This window comes from Macaca mulatta, chromosome 19 (genome assembly GCF_049350105.2).
Source record: "Macaca mulatta isolate MMU2019108-1 chromosome 19, T2T-MMU8v2.0, whole genome shotgun sequence".
Lineage (NCBI taxonomy): Eukaryota > Metazoa > Chordata > Mammalia > Primates > Cercopithecidae > Macaca > Macaca mulatta.
Window position 1 is genome coordinate 66,363,489 of NC_133424.1, and position 6,910 is coordinate 66,370,398.

The window sequence follows — 6,910 nt, forward strand, 5'->3', positions numbered from 1 at the left end:
GATCTGTCCTTGGGGAGTGATCATTTTTCAAACAGCTGGGGCAACTAGAAGAGTCAGAGCTATGGAGTTTTGAGAAAAGAGCTTTCCCTCGGCTCCAGGCGGTGTCTAGGCGCGCTCCCTTCCCCGTTACTTTCTCGTCATGGGATCCCAGAAGGAAAAACCCTCTCCAGTGTCCTGGACAACCTCAGTCACTTCGATAGCAAACGATGTGGCTGCCGACAGCCGCAGAGCTCAGCGCAGGCCAGCCGGGATTGCTCTGGCACCTCAGGCCAGCCACCTCGCCTTTCCAAGCCTCCACACCTACGCCCAGGGGCCCAGGACTGGAAAAAATGCACAGAAAGCACTTAGCATGGCCATCAGCGCCCAATAACCAGGTCCTGTTGTTACTGGTTTTCTCCAGAGACGGGGTCTCTGTTGCCCAGGTTGGAGTACGGTGATGCGGTCATAGCTCACTACAGCCTCAAACTGGGCTGGGATTACAGGCATGAAGCTCCACAGCTGGCCTCCTGGTTAATGTAACATTTTTTGTGTGTTTGGTTTTTTTCTGAGGTGGAGTCTCGCTCTGTCGCCCAGGCTAGAGTGCAGTGGTACAATCTTGGCTCACTGCAACCTCCACCTCCCAGGTTCAAGCGATTCTCTTGCCTCAGTCTCCCAAGTTGCTGGGATTACAGGCATGCGCCACCACACCTGGCTAATTTTTATAGTTTTTAGTAGAAACGGGGTTTCACCATGTTGGTCAGGCTGATCTTTGTCCGGAGCTGCACGCCCCGGCCATAGCGAATAATAATTGAGGATTAAACGCCTGAGCTATATTCATTTCCACCCCACACCTTCTCCCTATCTTTGCCTTTTTTCCCCTGTACTAATACCTCATTAAAGATGGCGCTCTTCCTGCTTCTTCACTCACTTTTCCGGCGCCCGGGAAAATTGTTACTTAATAGCGCAAGCGCAACATGACGTTGGACCGGAGAAACCGAAACTAACCTGGCCACGCCCTCGGCAATGAGATCATTTCCGCCTTAGCCCAACCCCTTCCCTTCCAAGTGTATATAAGGCAGTGCATTACTGCCATTAAACGAGACTTGATCAGAGCACTGTCTTGTCTCCATTTCTCCTGTGTCTTGTTCCCCAAATTCCCACCCCCCTCCTCCAGGGCCTGCTCTGACTATCCCGCGGGCCGGGATAGATCTTGAACTCCTCACCTCATGATCTGCCCACCTCAGCCTCCCAAAGTGCCGAGATGACAGGTGTGAGCCACCACCCTGGCCCCATTTTTAAATTGTTTATAGACAGGGTTGGGCTGTATTGCCCAGGCTGGGCTTGAACTCCTGCGCCCAAGTGACCCTTCCACCTCAGCCTCCCTAAGTGTTGACATTACAGGCTTGAGCCTCTGTGTCTGGCCTCTTATTATTTTTTATTTATTTATTTTTTGAGACAGAGTCTTACTCTGTTGCCCAGGCTGGAGTGCAGTGGTGTGATCCCAGCTGACAGCAACCTCTACCTCCGGGTCCAGTTGATTGTCCTGCCTCAGTCTCCTGAATAGCTGGGATTACAAGCGCCCACCACCAAACCTTTGGGTTTTTCTTCTTTTTTGAGACGGAGTCTTGCTCCGTCACCCAGGCTGGAGTGCAGTGGCGTGGTCTTGGCTCACCGCAAGCTCCGCCTCCCGGGTTCACGCCATTCTCCTGCCTCAGCCTCCCAAATAGCTGGGACTGCAGGCGCCTGCCACCACGCATGGCTAATTTTGTATTTTTATCAGAGACGGGGTTTTACCATGTTGCCCAGGCTGATCTCCAACTGCTGACTTCATGATCCACCCGCCTCGGCCTCCCAAAGTGCTGGGATTACAGGTGTGAGCCACAGTGCCCGGCCGAGATGGGGTTTTACCATGTTGGCCAGGCTGGTCTCCAACTCCTGACCTCAAAGAATCTGCCTGCTTCGCCTCGCAAAGTGCTGGGATCACGCTGTGCCCGGCCCAGTCTCTTATTTATAACCAGTTTTGAGGGGCTGCGTGGAGTCCGGGCACGGGTGAAGCAGGCAGGCTGCCTGCTCTGATAGGACCTGGTTGCTCTGAAAGTTCCTGCCAGGTGAGCAGAAGGAGCACACGTCCCCTCCCCTGACCTCCAGTCGTTGAATCTTGGGAACTGGGGCTTGGCCAGGGGCACCTTTACTTGGGTTGAGGGGAATGTGGCCTGCAGACAGTCGGGAGAATTTCCAGGTGAGGGGACGGCAGGGGCTGTCCTATCGGGCAGCATGAAACCGTCTCCCTGGAGAGGTTAAGAGCAACTCCAGGGGTTCCATTTACTCCGTGCTCCAGAGCTGGGCTTCACAGTGGTACTGAGGAGGCAGCGCTAGTCACCTGACCTACGAGGTCGGCTTCGTTAGTTACCTAAGACATGTTACCAGGACAAGCAGCAGCCTGGTGGGAAGACGATGCCTCCTTCTCCACCTTCCCTCCCTCTCCCTCCCTCCTTCTCCACCTCCCCTCTCCCTCCCTCTCCACCTCCCCTCTGTCACCCTCCATCTCTCCACCTCCCCTCTCTCTCCCTCCCTCTCCACCTCCCCTCTGTCACCCTCCATCTCTCCACCTCCCCTCTCTCCCTCCCTCTCCACCTCCCCTCTCCCTCCCTCTCCACCTCCCCTCTCCCTCCCTCTCTCCACCTCCCCTCTCTCTCCCTCCATCTCTCCACCTCCCCTCTCTCTCCCTCCCTCTCCACCTCCCCTCTCCCTCCCTCTCCACCTCCCCTCTCCCTCCCTCTCTTCACCTCCCCTCTCTCTCCCTCCATCTCTCCACCTCCCCTCTCTCTCCCTCCCTCTCCACCTCCCCTCTCCCTCCCTCTCTCCACCTCCCCTCTCTCTCCCTCCATCTCTCCACCTCCCCTCTCTCTCCCTCCCTCTCTCCACCTCCCCTCTCTCACCCTCCATCTCTCCACCTCCCCTCTCTCCCTCCCTCTCCACCTCCCCTCTCCCTCCCTCTCTCCACCTCCCCTCTCTCACCCTCCATCTCTCCACCTCCCCTCTCTCACCCTCCATCTCTCCACCTCCCCTCTCTCACCCTCCATCTCTCCACCTCCCCTCTCCCTCCCTCTCTCCACCTCCCCTCTCTCACCCTCCATCTCTCCACCTCCCCTCTCTCACCCTCCATCTCTCCACCTCCCCTCTCTCCCTCCCTCTCTCCACCTCCCCTCTCTCACCCTCCATCTCTCCACCTCCCCTCTCTCCCTCCCTCTCTCCACCTCCCCTCTCTCTCCCTCCCTCTCTCCACCTCCCCTCTCTCACCCTCCATCTCTCCACCTCCCCTCTCTCCCTCCCTCTCCACCTCCCCTCTCCTTCCCTCTCTCCACCTCCCCTCTCTCACCCTCCATCTCTCCACCTCCCCTCTCTCCCTCCCTCTCCACCTCCCCTCTCTCACCCTCCATCTCTCCACCTCCCCTCTCTCACCCTCCATCTCTCCACCTCCCCTCTCTCACCCTCCCTCTCCACCTCCCCTCTCTCACCCTCCATCTCTCCACCTCCCCTCTCTCACCCTCCATCTCTCCACCTCCCCTCTCTCACCCTCCATCTCTCCACCTCCCCTCTCTCACCCTCCATCTCTCCACCTCCCCTCTCTCACCCTCCATCTCTCCACCTCCCCTCTCATTCCCTCCCTCTCTCCACCTCCCCTCCCTCTCCCTCCCTCTCTCCACCTCCCCTCTGTCACCCTCCCTCCCTCTCCACCTCCCCTCTCTCCCTCCCTCTCTCCACCTCCCCTCTCTCACCCTCCATCTCTCCACCTCCCCTCTCTCCCTCCCTCTCCACCTCCCCTCTCTCACCCTCCATCTCTCCACCTCCCCTCTCTCACCCTCCATCTCTCCACCTCCCCTCTCTCCCTCCCTCTCCACCTCCCCTCTCCCTCCCTCTCTCCACCTCCCCTCTCTCCCTCCCTCTCTCCACCTCCCCTCTCTCCCTCCATCTCTCCACCTCCCCTCTCCCTCCCTCTCCACCTCCCCTCTCTCCCTCTCTCTCTCCACCTCCCCTCTCTCCCTCTCTCTCTCCACCTCCCCTCTCTCCCTCCCTCTCCACCTCCCCTCTCTCACCCTCCATCTCTCCACCTCCCCTCTCTCTCCCTCCCTCTCTCCACCTCCCCTCTGTCACCCTCCCTCCCTCTCCACCTCCCCTCTCTCCCTCCCTCTCTCCACCTCCCCTCTCTCACCCTCCATCCCTCCACCTCCCCTCTCTCCCTCCCTCTCCACCTCCCCTCTCCCTCCCTCTCTCCACCTCCCCTCTCTCCCTCCCTCTCTCCACCTCCCCTCTCTCCCTCCCTCCCTCTCCACCTCCCCTCTCTCACCCTCCCTCCCTCTCCACCTCCCCTCTCTCACCCTCCATCTCTCCACCTCCCCTCTCTCACCCTCCATCTCTCCACCTCCCCTCTCTCACCCTCCATCTCTCCACCTCCCCTCTCCCTCCCCCTCCATCTCTCCACCTCCCCTCTCTCACCCTCCATCTCTCCACCTCCCCTCTCTCACCCTCCATCTCTCCACCTCCCCTCTCTCACCCTCCCTCTCTCCACCTCCCCTCTCTCACCCTCCATCTCTCCACCTCCCCTCTCTCCCTCCCTCTCTCCACCTCCCCTCTCTCACCCTCCATCTCTCCACCTCCCCTCTCTCACCCTCCATCTCTCCACCTCCCCTCTCTCACCCTCCCTCTCTCCACCTCCCCTCTCTCCCTCCCTCTCTTCACCTCCCCTCTCTCACCCTCCCTCCCTCTCCACCTCCCCTCTCTCACCCTCCATCTCTCCACCTCCCCTCTCTCCCTCCATCTCTCCACCTCCCCTCCCTCCCTCTCTCCACCTCCCCTCCCCCTCTCCACCTCCCCTCTCTCTCCCTTCATCTCTCCACCTCCCCTCTCTCCCTCCATCTCTCCACCTCCCCTCTCTCCCTCCATCTCTCCACCTCCCCTCTCTCTCCCTCCCTCTCTCCACCTCCCCTCTCTCCCTCCCTCTCTTCACCTTCCCTCTCCCTCTCTCCACCTTCCCTCTCTCCCTCCCTCTCTCCACCTCCCCTCTCTCCCTCCCTCTCTCCACCTTCCCTCTCTCCCTCCCTCTCTCCACCTCCCCTCTCCCCACCTCCCCTCACCCTCCCTCTCTCCACCTCCCCTCTCTCCCTCCCTCTCTCCACCTCCCCTCTCCCCACCTCCCCTCACCCTCCCTCTCTCCACCTCCCCTCTCTCTCCCTCCCTGTCTCCACCTTCCCTCTCTCCACCTCCCCTCACTCTCTCCCTCCCTCTTTCCAGCTTATGCTATCTGGGTCTCCCTCTGACTTTTTAGGTCCTGTCTGAGATTTTGCTCTTTTTGTTGCCCTCTCTGGGCCTCCCCGTCACCACTCTCTGTATCTCTGGATCCCTGTCCTTCATCCCAGAGCTCTGTCCCAGGACCTCAGTGGCAATCTCTGAATCTCTCTCCTCCCACAAGTCAAAAAGTCGACACACCTGGGAGCTTCCTTTGGCCAAACTACCCCAGGTTGCCTAAGTCAAGTCTCTTTCCTCCATTTCATCCCTGACCCTTTGGGTCAACCCTGTTTGAAAATGACAGCCTTTGCTGATCTCTACATACTGTTCTGCCAGGGAAGGACCTGTGGTCCCCAGCTGTGTTCAGAATCTCTCATCTCCCTTGGCCAAAATATCTGGCATCTACCAATGGGGCTGTGGCACGAGGGTGTGAGTCTCAGGAAAGGAATCTGAGTCACCTGGGCCTGCAGCCCTGGTACTCAGAACAGAGGTTCTCCAAATTTAATACGCTTCAGAATCACACCGAGGGCTTGTTAAAACACAGTTGCTGGGCCCAGAGTTTCTGATTCAGTCTAGGGTGGGGCTCAAAGATGTGCATTTCAAACAAGTTCCCAGGTGATAGGTATGCGCCTGATCCAAGGCCGCATTGGAGAAGCCCTGCTCTAGAAAAGGCTCTGTAAGTGGCTCTCACGCTGTCGCGGTGGCTCACGCATGTAGTCCCAGCTCCTTGGGAGGCTGAGGTAGGAGAATCACTTGAATCTGGGAGGCGGAGGTTGCAGTGAGCCGAGATGCGCCACTGCTCTCTAGCCTGGGAGACAGAGAGACTCTCACACACACACACACACAAATTTCTCATGTCTGGCTCCCACCTTGAGATTGTTTTAGTTGGTCTAGTGCAAGCCTGGCTATCTGGACTTCTTTTTTTTTTTTTTTTTTTGAGACGTAGTCTTGCTCTGTCACCCAGGCTGGAGTGCAGTGGCACGATCTCGGCTCATGGCAACCTCCACCTCTCGAGTTCAAGCGATTCTCATGCCTCAGGTTCCCGAGTAACTGGGATTACAAGCGTGCGCCATCACGCCCGGCTAATTTTTGTATTTTTAGTAGACACGGGGTTTCGCCATGTTGGCCAGGCTGGTCTCGAACTCCTAGCCTCAGGTGATCCGCCTGCCTTGGCTTCCCAAAGTGCTGGGATTACAGGCGCGAGCCACTGCTCCCGGCCTACCTGAGGAACTTTTTTAAAAAATTGCAAGCCGGGCCGGGCACAGTGGCTCACACCTGTAATCCCAGCACTTTGGGAGGCCGAGGTAGGCGGATCACCTGAGGCCAGGAGTTCGAGACCAGCCTGGTCAATATGGTGAAACCCCCACTCTACTAAAAATACAAAAATTAGTCGGGCGTGGTGGCAGGCGCCTGTAATCCCAGCTACTCGGGAGGCGGGAGGCTGAGGCAGGAGAATAACTTGAACCCGGGAGGCGGAGCTTGCAGTCAGCCTAGATTGTGTCATTGCACTCCAGCCTGGGGGACAAGAGCAAGACTTCGTCTCAACACCACCACCACCACCAACAATAACAAAAAGTTCCTCAGGTGACTGTGATGTGCAGCCAAGTTTGAAAGTCATCACTCTGGATCATTGGTGGGCAAAGTG